This window comes from Euprymna scolopes, chromosome 11 (genome assembly GCF_053919585.1).
Source record: "Euprymna scolopes isolate OS-2025 chromosome 11, ASM5391958v1, whole genome shotgun sequence".
NCBI lineage: Eukaryota > Metazoa > Mollusca > Cephalopoda > Sepiida > Sepiolidae > Euprymna > Euprymna scolopes.
The window spans coordinates 73,033,358-73,045,944 of NC_136492.1; the positions used below are offsets into that span (position 1 = coordinate 73,033,358).

Below are 12,587 nucleotides of genomic sequence, written 5' to 3' on the forward strand. Positions count from 1 at the left end.
TAGCCAGTTTGGCAGAAAAGTAACTTATTTTGCCTTTGATAACATTTATTTGTTATATATTTGTTTTTTGACAACTTTTTCGAATCTATGTGTACAGTAATACAAACCCGTGTACAGTAATACAAACCCCTTCGGGGAGATTGGAATGCCCCCCCACACCTAAAATGTACTTGGAAAAATCGATTTTATAGTGAGATTTAAGAATGGTTAGTCGAAAAAAAGGTGAAAAACAAAACAAATAATCAATAAATAATTGTTACCAAAGGCAATAAATGCTACTTTTTTTTACTTACATGAATGAGTTTATTTTATGTTTTAAAGTATTTTCAAGCAATTTAATGTGTCTCTGGGTGCCAAATACCTCCAGATTTTCTAGAATTTCCTGCTAGATTGTAAACGAAATCTCCCGATCTAGCAGGAAAACCGCTAAATTGTAACACTGGTCACGTGACAGGAAGCGGTAATAAATAATTGTCCCTAAATAAAAAAAATGGCCTCTCGATAAAAAGAAATCCACCTATTTATCATAGAAAAATTAAGTATAATGTTATAATTAAAAAGGAATATATAAAAACACACATGGATATAGTAAACATATTATACCAAAACGTGGAAGCCATCCGTCCAGTGGTTTTTTAGACAATTAACTCCGAACGAACCAACATTTACATTTTTATATATATAGATTCTGATCATTTTACAAACATTACTAGCTCTGTCTTGCATTGAGCACTCTTTCTTTAATAATTACACGTATGATTAAATAATTACACGAGTTTCATTGGATTTATATCTCGGAACCCAATCGGCATGTATATATATATCTATATCTATATCTATATATATATATATATATATATATATATATATATATATATATATATATATATATTAAGTACATAAAAGTTATACATGGATACGTGTTTCTTACTAACAAGCAATCCTCAGCATGGCTTCACCTTGACAAGGATCGAAACCACAACTATTATATATGTGTGTATGTGAGAGAGAGAGAGAGAGGCGGGGGAGGGAATAATTTTTCTGTAGATTCGAGAAAATACATGATAGGCTGTTAAAAACTTACCTTAAATCTTCCTTTCTGTAATGAATCTTGACAAAAAGAAAATGGACTTCAGTCAAGCGATACGATTTACTTATCTTTTTGCTTTGAATTCATCAACCGAAGTGATTACAACCGGCTGGTCTCTTAAGATTTTATTATTACTTCCGCGAAACAAGCAAGTCCTTCAGATCAAAGGAAGTTATTTATTTAAAAACACATTAGCCTGCGTTAAGAAAGAAATTGCTACACCAGGAATGAGAATAGCTAAATCAAACAAACATATATGACTAATTACTTTCCTTAAAAAACTCTATTTTTGATCATTATATAAATAAAATTGTATGCCCATTTCTCGTCTGTAAATAGGCGTGTTTCTCGTCTCTGTGTGACATGGAACTTATAATATTTAATGTACTTATAATCATGTTTTATTTAAATAAAAATACAGCAGTGTCAAATAAAATAAAAATGTAAAAAAAAATTAAATATTCATAAGTTGCGTAATTAAATCCACCAGAATACATGTTGGTTTTTTTGTTGAGAATTCAGAAATGTCAATGTTTTATTTGTACTTGAAAAAAGAATGATGTATTTCGTAACTTTTTCAAATATGAAAGGAATTTTATAACATTTAAATTGCCAAATAGAACATACGGTTGATCTTATAAATTCTCAGCAAATACTCATCTATTAAAAGATAGTGGGTTTTAAGAGCTATTTTGTATCCAATAATGTCATATTGGGAGAAAACAATATAATCTTAATCAAATTAGTCAGTTTCATAAGTTCGCTAAATTCATAATTTAATGACAATTTAACTTTAAAATGTTTTATTTTAAATAACAATTTGTTAAAATTCACATAATACAAAAGGAGAACGAAATTTAAATAATCCTGGACAACTCCAGTTATGTACAACTTGCATATAATATAATACAATATATTATAATATAATTTATATTGCTGATTAAACTAGCAGAACGTTCGGCGTTGCCCAGTCGTAAAATATGCTTAAATATGATATTTTAATTTCTGCAGATTTCATATTCATTATTACTATAGAGCCAATAATGTGTTGCTTGTTATATTGTACCCAATATATGATAATGACCCTTCGATGTGGTCCGGTTGTAAAATACGTTAGTATTTCGTTTAACTATTATTCACCTTAACTTCACGTTTGTATACAATTTCAACTCTTTGACATTCGGTTCGTTGATTACGGTTCATATATATATGAAAGTAAAGGGATAAAATAAATCTGATGGTGTGACTTACAATGAAATATGTGTCCGTGTGTGACTATAAAGGGAAAAATTCGACGGTGTAAGTTTTAATGAAAAAAGTAGAAAACCTAAAACTTAATGTTTCATTCAATCTGTTCTTTATGAAATGTATCTCTCCGTGTTTCTATCCAGAAGAGACTTCATCTATTGAATCAAATTCACGGTCTGTTAAACGGATATTGCTTTCTTTAAAAGACAGAGTTATGAAGTACAGGTGTCGGTTAATATGAAACAGTTTAAACTTAAGAACGGTTGCAAAAATATGCATCCATTTTTCTCTGTTTATTTTAGTAAATATTACTAAGATTATAAATACTCTTCGTCATATATACGTCCAAACACTTAATATTGCTCGCTCGTCTTAATTGCGGACCTGTTTATATGCGCCATCTTGTATAACAGCATTGCCACAGTTCACCTAATAATCTACTAACCAAACAATGCCGTTATAATTACTTTAGTATTTAAAATAATATTATTCTAAATTACTTTGCACATTACTAAATCAAAGAGTTTTTTTTAAGCTTGCTGAAGTGCTTGTAACATTCGCAGCATGTACGTAATATTATCCAGTGCAAAACAATTTCCGGTATTTCGTTTTCATTTTAGTGTCAAGTAGGAACAGCGTTAACAATGGCGTATTTCGGACAGATTACGTAAACTGCCGGGAGGTTCCGAACGAAAGCTTCGTACTTTTTTTTTTCGTTTCTGTTTTGGTTTCGCTAAAACGCTAGCCAAATTTTAAAGTGTCAAACGAAAACTTGAAAACGCTAGCAAGCAGTTAAGAATTAAGGGAAAAAAACATCATTTGGTAAATTCAATAAAAACAAGGCCGATAGCCATTAGTTGCGTGCTCTCGTGTAATGAATGAATGCGTGAATGTAGGACTGACATGAAATTCTTAAAGATAAACTAAAATGACCGAAAAATGGGCTGAAATGACTTAAATAAATAAAAAGTAAATGACTTAGAATGACTTTAATGAACTTAAGGATGAATTGAATTACCTTAAGAATGACTTGAATGCTTAAAAAATAACTGGAATCCTTCATAAACAACTTGAATGATCTGGAGAATGACTTGAATGGCTTTGAGACTGACTGGTTGCAAAGTGTGTGATCATTTTACATTAAATTAATACAGAAAAGTGATCCCCCACTTTATATCACAAAGTTACAAACATAAGTACAGCATGTAGTAAGAACAAATACTACACTTTGATCTTGGCCAAAAGGCCAAGAAAAGGGGGGTATTTCTTTGCTCCCCCACCGAGCAAATTAGGCACAACGCCGATTTTTAATGTGAGGCGTGAAGGGGAAATGGGGACCAACTTCCCGGGGAGTATGGAAGCTGGATAGTGACAATTGGTATGAAGGGTTGCCCCTACATTGACCAAGGTCTTATATGTGGGGCTGCCCCCACATATGGTCTTTGCTTACAGTATCTGCCGGAACAGATACTACACCTTGATCCCGGCTAAATGGCCAAGAAAAGCTTGAAAAACTAAGAACAGCATCTATTAACAACATACCTTTGATCTTAACAAAAAAAAAGCCAAGCACAAAAGTGTTACGGACAGGCCGACCGACAGACGGGCCGACCGACGGACCGACGAAGTGACGTATAGAGTCGCTTGCACGCGACTAAAAAGGATACTTGTGTAGTTTAGAGAGTGTGATGAGATAAATAATGTTATTATTTAAAAAGCCATTCATAAAATAGGGAAGGTGATGGGGCTATTCTGTGCCTTCACCTAACAATTTAAAAACATAAGATACCGTCTGCCAATTGTCAGCTGCTGAGATTTTATTGGTTAAGCGGTTCGTTAACCTTCCGGCAGTTTACGTAACATGCACCGAATATGCTGACGATCCCCATTCAGCATAAGTAATGTCACTTTTTTAAATTTTATTATTTCCTTATCATTTACATCCTGGCAGTAAATAATTTAAGAGATTTACTAAACAACTTCTGGTTTGAAACAGTCTTTGTAGAGTGAAAGAAAAATAAATGTCAGCAAACTGTTTTTCGTTCCGAGATGGAGGAGCTTCGAAGTTTTGATTTTTTACTTAAAAATGTTAGTATTATTCTTCAATCGATCGATTGACGATAGGGTAGATCAACCTCATTGTTATATCATGGAAAATGACTAAACTTATAATTTGGGCTAGGACCACAGCCTATTCTTTTTTTATTGTTTTGACTCTCGAGTGTGTATCTGTTGATATCTTATATGCTTTTATATAGAGTGATGTGGTTCTCGGTTGATTAACTGTGTCTAACTTTGTCGGATATATGCTCGAGAGTCAAAATAGTGCTAAGAATATTCTGTTGTCTTATAATACCAATGTGTGGCATCCTTTTTATGAACAGAATTACTTTAATAATAGATATGATATGATATATATATATATATATATATATATATATATATATATATATTCCTCTCTTGTCACTTCTAATTTTGGTGCTTTATCCCTTCAAATTGCTTTTTCTACAAAGTGCGACTTTCCCTCTTTTCGCAAGGACGTCTTGTCTATTTCGCAGTCAAGCAATATTGTTTACAAATTCCAATGTCGGTGTTGTGCCGTCTATATAGACAAAACGACGCAGCGTCTTTAGGTTAGAATCGCCCAGCATATTTCTCGTTTCATCCGGGATTATCAGCCTATTTCCAGGGGTACCCAATTAGTAGAATCGGTTATTGGACAACACTTAGTAGATAAAAAGGACTGTAGTTCCACATTCTCTCCGGAGTGCTTTTCTTTTTTGCATAGAGGACGCACTAAGTTCCACCTGTCTGTCCTCGAGGCACTTGCTATTAGTTTTAGCCCTCCTACTTTGTGCAAGCAGAGAAACCTTCGGATACAGTTGGAACTATTTTGGGGGGACACATTCTACTTGGGCTTTTGTTTTTCGTCGTTATCCCTTTCGTATAGGTATTTCTACAAGAAAAAGAAGAGAAAAAAATATTCAGACGAATGAAGAAGAGCGCTTCGGGTTTCGTTACAATTCGTGATATTTTTTAATCGACTTTTTAATCAATTATTCATTTTATAACATCCGAATGTGGTTCATTTCTTTTTCATCGTTTTAAAATTTTGCAATTCTAATAAAGATATATAATATAGTTTTGCAATTCTAATATATATATATATATATATATATATATATATATATATATATATATATATATATATATATATATATAATGTTTTGCAATAACCAGTACAGGAAATAACGATTGCTCCTAGTCGAAGCCACTTCCTATATATATATATGATTTTTCGTTGATGTCCTGATCTAATTAATGTTTCGTTATAGTAATCCTTATTTTTATCGAATATATTCTCATTTTGTGATATCCTAGATATTCGTTTTTGATATACTGGGATTAATTCACTTTATTCATACTTTTAGGATGATTAGAATCATAGTCTATATCTGATAATATTTGGTTTGGTTTGGTTTATTTTGGTTTGGTTTGGTTTGTGAGACGGTTCATAAGTATTGTTGTTAAGGTTAAGCCTTATATCCAAAATAGTCAGTCTAATGATATTTATAACTTAAGTTCATTAAAGAATGGTTTAATTTTCTGTCTAGTTATTCCTATCATTCGATCGCTTTAATTGACTTAAAATTATGAATCACCTCGATATTGTCCTCCAATCTAAGCCCGGTATATTTTTATTCATCTCTTTAGTATGGGCAGATCTACTAAATCTATTATTTACGCAAAGTTCAGAACCTATCTTAATATCAAAGTAGGTTCTCTCTTATATATTATCGTATAACATTTTTCTCACTGGTTTTATAATGTCTATTTATAATCTAGTTATATTTGTTTTATTTTCTGCTAATTTTATTGCTTTTTAAAATAGTCTAAATATGAGCCAATATCAAACATAATGAATTTATTTTTTGTGTATTTAGGTGTTTTCTGGAACCAATCTCTAACCTCACCTAAAGAAATCTAAAAGTTATGTTGCATTTTAGATTTCAAAGTAGGTATAATCCTGTCCAATATCCTTTTATTAATATCAACTAAATCAGACACATATGGTGTTATTAATATTATGCTGGGTTTATTCTTGAAGTCAGGTGTATGATCTTTCAACAAAACCCGTATATTTCTACTTTATCTTAAATTTTCATTTTTATTTTCACATATACTTAATGCTAATAAATTTGTTATAAGATCTTCTGTTGTTTTTATATTTTTATTTAGTTCACTCAATATATATATATATATATATATATAGTTATTTTTTATATCTATAGACTCTAGTTTTTCACGTTTTGCAATCATCCGTACAGGAAATAACGATTGCTCCTAGTCAAAGGATCTGAACTCCGTTACGAAGCCACTTTTGACCCCATTAGCAAGGAACGTTACCCCTAGTCCATCGAGAATTTACAGAAATTTCACATTTATAACGCCAAATACAATTATAACGTTATTAAGATGATTTAAAGTGTTCGAACTACCAGGAATTGCGCTATCACACAAGGACAGCCGACCTCTTTTTATTTCTCAGACAGTGCTCAACTTTTAAGAATTTAGTTAAAATTATAAATAATTATATATTTTCAAAATAGTCACCACCATTCCCAATGCACTTTTCCCAGCTATAAATGCCTTAGTCGTAAAATTCAGCGCCTGCCGAGGCGGTCCGTTTTTCCACGGCTGCCATTACGGTGTTTTGTTAGAAAAATGCTCCCTATTTTATGCGCTCTTTTGAGGTCAGAACAATTGGACGACTCATAGTATGAGGTCGGGACTATACGATGAGTGAATCAACACCGTTCAGCCGAAGTTTATCACGCATTCTGTGGTCTTCAAACTTGTGCGTGGTATGGCGTTGTTGTGTGGCAAACAGAATGTTTCCCTTTTCTATAAATCCGAGCTTCAACTTTGTAAACATTTCAACGTAACGATCAGAGTTGTGAGTCAACTCTGGTTCCAAGAAATTCAGGAGTATGGCGCCCTTCCTGTCCAACAAGAGGTACACATTACTTTGCCTGCAAATGTTTGCATCTTGAACTTCTTTCTTTCTATGAAGCGTGAGCGGTGCCATTTGATCGACTGCCGTTTCGATTCTAGCACGTAGTGGTGACACCACGTCTCGTCACCAGTGATGATGCGGTCCAAGAACCTGTCACCTTGAACTACCTTATAGACATCCAGTCGTTGATTGTTTTGGTTTTGCGTGAACATTCATACAACCCTCCTAGCACACATATTACTGTATGTTAGGGATGACAACATTGTTTTCATCACACATGAAACTGAACACGAACTCTATTTTCCGTTATTCGCCGATCAGCGGTGATGCATTGGTGAAGATGCGCAGTGTTTTCGGAGAGGGGAGGCTATGCATAAGCGCATAGAGCTTACTTTGTTACACACATTTCTGTCATTATTCTGGATTCGACGAACCCATCTTATAACTGTGTCGGAATCAATTGAATTGGCCCCATAAACGTTCAACGGGCGCCGGTGAATGTTGAACGGTTCAAGTTTTATCTGCATGGAGGAATTCAATGACGTATCTTTGTTTCTGACGCAGATCTATAACACAGGGTGGTTTCTTTGATATACACTCTTAATATCTTCAACTAGAGGTAGAAACTTTCAGGTTATGAATGCATCAGTTCAGCCATCATAACAATGCAATATGCACTCCATTCTGTTTCCTTCGGGCGGAATAAAAGTAGGTGTTACTTTTGAGACAATCCTCGTAAATACATATATTTATCTGTGATATATATATATATATATATATATATATATATATATGTACATATATATCTATCACAGATATATATATATATATATATATATATATATTGTATTTTGTGTACAGAAAGTTGTTAGATGAGACAAGTCATTGGTGCCGTCGGTTTCAAGCCCGATACTTAGGCCTGTTTAAGATATCCATATCAAGCTCTCTTCAGCCAATACTCATCTATTCTATAACCGGAAGTGGAAAATATATATACCTCGCGATTTCACGTTTAACTCTCGTCTTATTAAATCCCCTCGCGTTTATTTATCAGATGATGATGATTTCATTAACTTTAAATTTTGAATTATTTTAATTTTAAAATCTAATTTCGATTGAAATTGTTTTCCATGATTTTTTTAATACATAACACGATTTTAATTTTAAACCAAATTAATTTAAACACCTAATTTTTTTATATATAAAAATTCAAACTTAAAAGTTATATCAATATCGATTAAAAACTTGAAATTTCGTTTAATTATATCGAATTACGTTTAAAATTTCAGAGTTTGGGGAAGTGAGTATTTATCTAGTGTAAGGGATTTTCCTAGTATATTAAGGAACTGTCCTATTATATGTTTCCTATAGTTTTAAAATTGAAGCAGATTATAAATTACATTTATAAAGTATGATTTTTTTTAAAATTTATACATTAATTTAAAATCTATAATAAAATTACGATTAAAATCCCATTTTTCCGACTAAAAACAATTTTAGCATTTACAAGTTTACTAAAGTTTTTTTTTTTTAATATTTTTAATACATATGTATATAATCAAAATCTAAGTTTTATTTTTTTTCATTCAGTCAGTTTAATAGGAGTGCCTTCCTTCTGTGTATACAATTTTTCAAAAATTCCTCACATTTAAACATCTTATTTTTGGATCATGAATTGCCCGGAGGATGTGGTATTTTTATGCATTACAGAGCGAGCATTGTCTTGTGGCGCTATTTCTCCGTGACACTGTTTCTAGCACACTCTACAGCATGGCCGAGTAGTTATTTGGCCATGTGCGTAGAGATACAAAGAAATGTCTTCCCATAATTCCCTTTCTAAGCAGCCCTTTTCTGCGCGGACCCCTATGAAGTGAAGACGTATATTCTGTCTCTCTGTAAATGAGAGGGGCACCCCTCCCTCAACACTAGTTAGGGTAAGTTAGTAAGCTTTGAAAAGCCTATTGTCCAGTTTTAAATTGTAAAAGTTTTTTTGTAATATATATTGTATCTATAATGTAAAATAAATTAGTTATGCTCCATATATATTACACTTGTGTCGCGCGTCGTCTTTCTTGTGCTGCCATAAATGTCTGCCATAAATGCCTTAATTGAAACAACCAAGCGGTCCGGAGGATGAAGAAAGAAAAATCCAGCCAGAACGCCATTGGGTGAAGAAGTCATCCTAAGAGAAGGAGCCACACCCAGATCCAACATCTCAGGTATGATTTTCTTCTTGATACACTGATGACTGACCCATCTTTACGTCTTCCCGAGACCACTTTAAGACATTTAGTGTAACATGTGAAGCCGCTCACACCTCAGAGACCGACTGATAGTATTATAGACTTAATTCCGGAGCGTATGCTGGTTTGTGCTCTATTTTTTTTTTTCTATTTTATGGAAAAAGTGTATTCTTTTCTTAAGCTCCAACACTCGAGTAGCTAATGCTGTATTTATCCTTGCTTTTGCTCTAAAGGAGCTCATATATGCATAGTATCTTTGCTTAAATTTTCCTTGTGTAATGCCTATATATTTTTCCGGTATGTTTATAGATTGGTCTGTTATTGTGGCCTCATAAACAAGGGATTCAGCTTTACAATTACTCTCTAATGAACAACTATTTTTTGGTCTTACATGAGCAGTCTGCGTTATCTATCTTTTTTGGTTCCTTAGATATAATCGACTTGATTGATAGAGCTGTTGAGTAACTAACTTTCACGGTGTTTCTATTAAAAATTTTATGCAGTTTGTGTTTTTCTGGAAAATGCTTATCTAGAAGTCTAAGAAAAAAATGTCCTACTCTAGTTTTTGTATTCAATGAGAACATAGGTAAGAACCAAATTATCGTCTGTCTCCTATTTCGTTTTTTTATTTTCTTTTTTATCCTGGTTCTGTTGAAATTTTATGTTTTCTCTGAGCCCACTTTTATGTAGAGCTTCGTTATAATATGGTGCTGTTTTTTCAAACACTTCAGCGTTCGAAGAAAGTCGTGAAATTCTTTTGCTAATGTTTGCTACCACATTTTTAAACACTGTGGATGGGTGGCATGAACCTTTATTTGTGTACATGAGTTATTCATTTAGTTTGTGGAAGGATTTATGTATTTTCTTCTCGAGATCTTGCATCTACAAAATCTACTCTATCTAAATTTGTGTTTATGGTTATTTTAAAATCTACTGTATCTAAATTTGTGTTTATGGTTATTTTAAAATCTAGCTCTTTAAAAATTCAGCTAGGTCCTTCCTAAGCCTGTCTAGTGAACATCCATTGTAGTCACGCAATAGGCAAAGTCTATCATCCCTATATAACCAGAAAAAGTGGTCTTGCGATTTATTTTTCATGGTATCTAATAGGAAAGGTCATCCTCATGTTTAAGCGTCAAAAAATAAAAGGGTCTCACTTGCTTGCATGATGGTTTCCTTATTTTTGACGATAAAACATGCTTCAAAAAATCAAATCCCGAAGACCTTTTGATGTCGCAATGGGTTGTATGACAGTGCGTCGATCCATGACCCAAAAATCTGTTTAAATGTGAGGAGTGAATCTTTGAAAAACACACAGAAAGAAAGGCACTCCTAAAATACTGAGTCAATAAAAAAGATAAAACTTAGATTTTGATTATATATATATATATATATATATATATATATATATATATATATATATATATATATATATATGTATTTAAAAAAAACATTTTTAACTTTAGTAAACTTGTAAATGCTAAAATTGTTTTTAGTCGGTAAAATGAGATTTTAATCGTAATTGTATTATAGATTTTAAATCAATTTATTATGTATAAATTTAAAAATATCATACTTTATAAATGTAATTTATAATCTGTTCCATTTTTAAAACTATAGGAAAAATATAATAGTGTTAATATACTAGGAAAATTCCTTAGGCTAGATAAATACTCTTCCCCAAACTTTGAAAGAGTTGGAATTTTTTAAAAGAAATTTTAAAAAGTATTTCGAAATTTTAAACGTAATTCGATATAATTAAACGAAATGTTAAGTTTTTACCCGATATTGATATAACTTTTAAGTTTGAATTTTTATATATAAAAAAATTAGATTTTTAAATGAAATTGGTTAAAAATTAAAATCATGTTATATATAAAAAAAAAAAATTATGGAAAAAAATTTCAATCGAAATTAGATTTTAAAATTAAAATAATTCAAAATTTAAAGTTAATGAAATCATCATCATCCGATAAATAAACGGGAGGATTTAGCAAAACAAGAGTTAAACGTGAACTCGTGATGTATATATATTCTCCACTTTCGGTTATAAAATAGATGAGTATTAGCTGAAGAGAGCTTGATATGGATATCTTAAACGGTCATAAGTATCGGGCTTGAAATCGACGGTATCAATAACTTGCCTCATCTAACAACTTTCTGTACACAAAATACAAAATATAAATACGCTCTTATATTTTTCTTTTTAATTGAGCATTCTGCTGGATTTCTTTTTTAAAAAAACTATATATATATATATATATATATATATATATATATATATATATATATATATATATATATACATTCTCGCCAGATAACCGAAGTTAAACAATGTTGAGCCTGGCCAGTACCAGATGGGTGACCATTTGGGAAGGCGAGGCGCTGTATGTACCTTCTGGGAATGTTGAGCGTGGTGCCAGCACCCTCATCCCGTAAAAAGAACTATGTCGCTACAAAAACATCTACAAAGTTGTAGATAGCCTATGACCCTTAGGGGCTCAACGCTATGGATGGATGGATGGATGGATGGATATATATAAACATACATATATATATATATATATATATATATATATATATATATATATATATATATATATATATATATATATATATATATATACTCGGGTTTTTTATATTCAAAAGTAATGGACTAATGAATTCAACGAGGTTGTTAGATAGTGCTCAATAAAAAGAGCTGATAATACTTGTTTATTGTTATATAAACATGCTCACATCCCGCTGCTACAAATAGCCACTTGTTTCAATCAAACAACAGATATCATCAGGCAGCGACTTGACTATTCAAAAGTTCAATGAATAATGGATTTTTATTTTAGGTAGGAACTCTTTAGAAGTTGGAGTTAAAAAACTTAAAACACAGAACTTTAATTAAATAAAAAAGTAAAAAGGGAGAGGCAATTTAAATAAAGTTAAAAGATTACAATGGGGAGAGAGTGATTGAGAAGAGAAAAAAAAAGGAATA

At 31.8% G+C, this 12,587-nt stretch overlaps 1 pseudogene; it reads right to left on the minus strand.

Moving 5' to 3' along the window:
* Positions 1–3,457: 3,457 nt before the first annotated feature.
* Positions 3,458–3,596, minus strand: LOC145288388 (U2 spliceosomal RNA; annotated as a pseudogene).
* Positions 3,597–12,587: the final 8,991 nt, after the last annotated feature.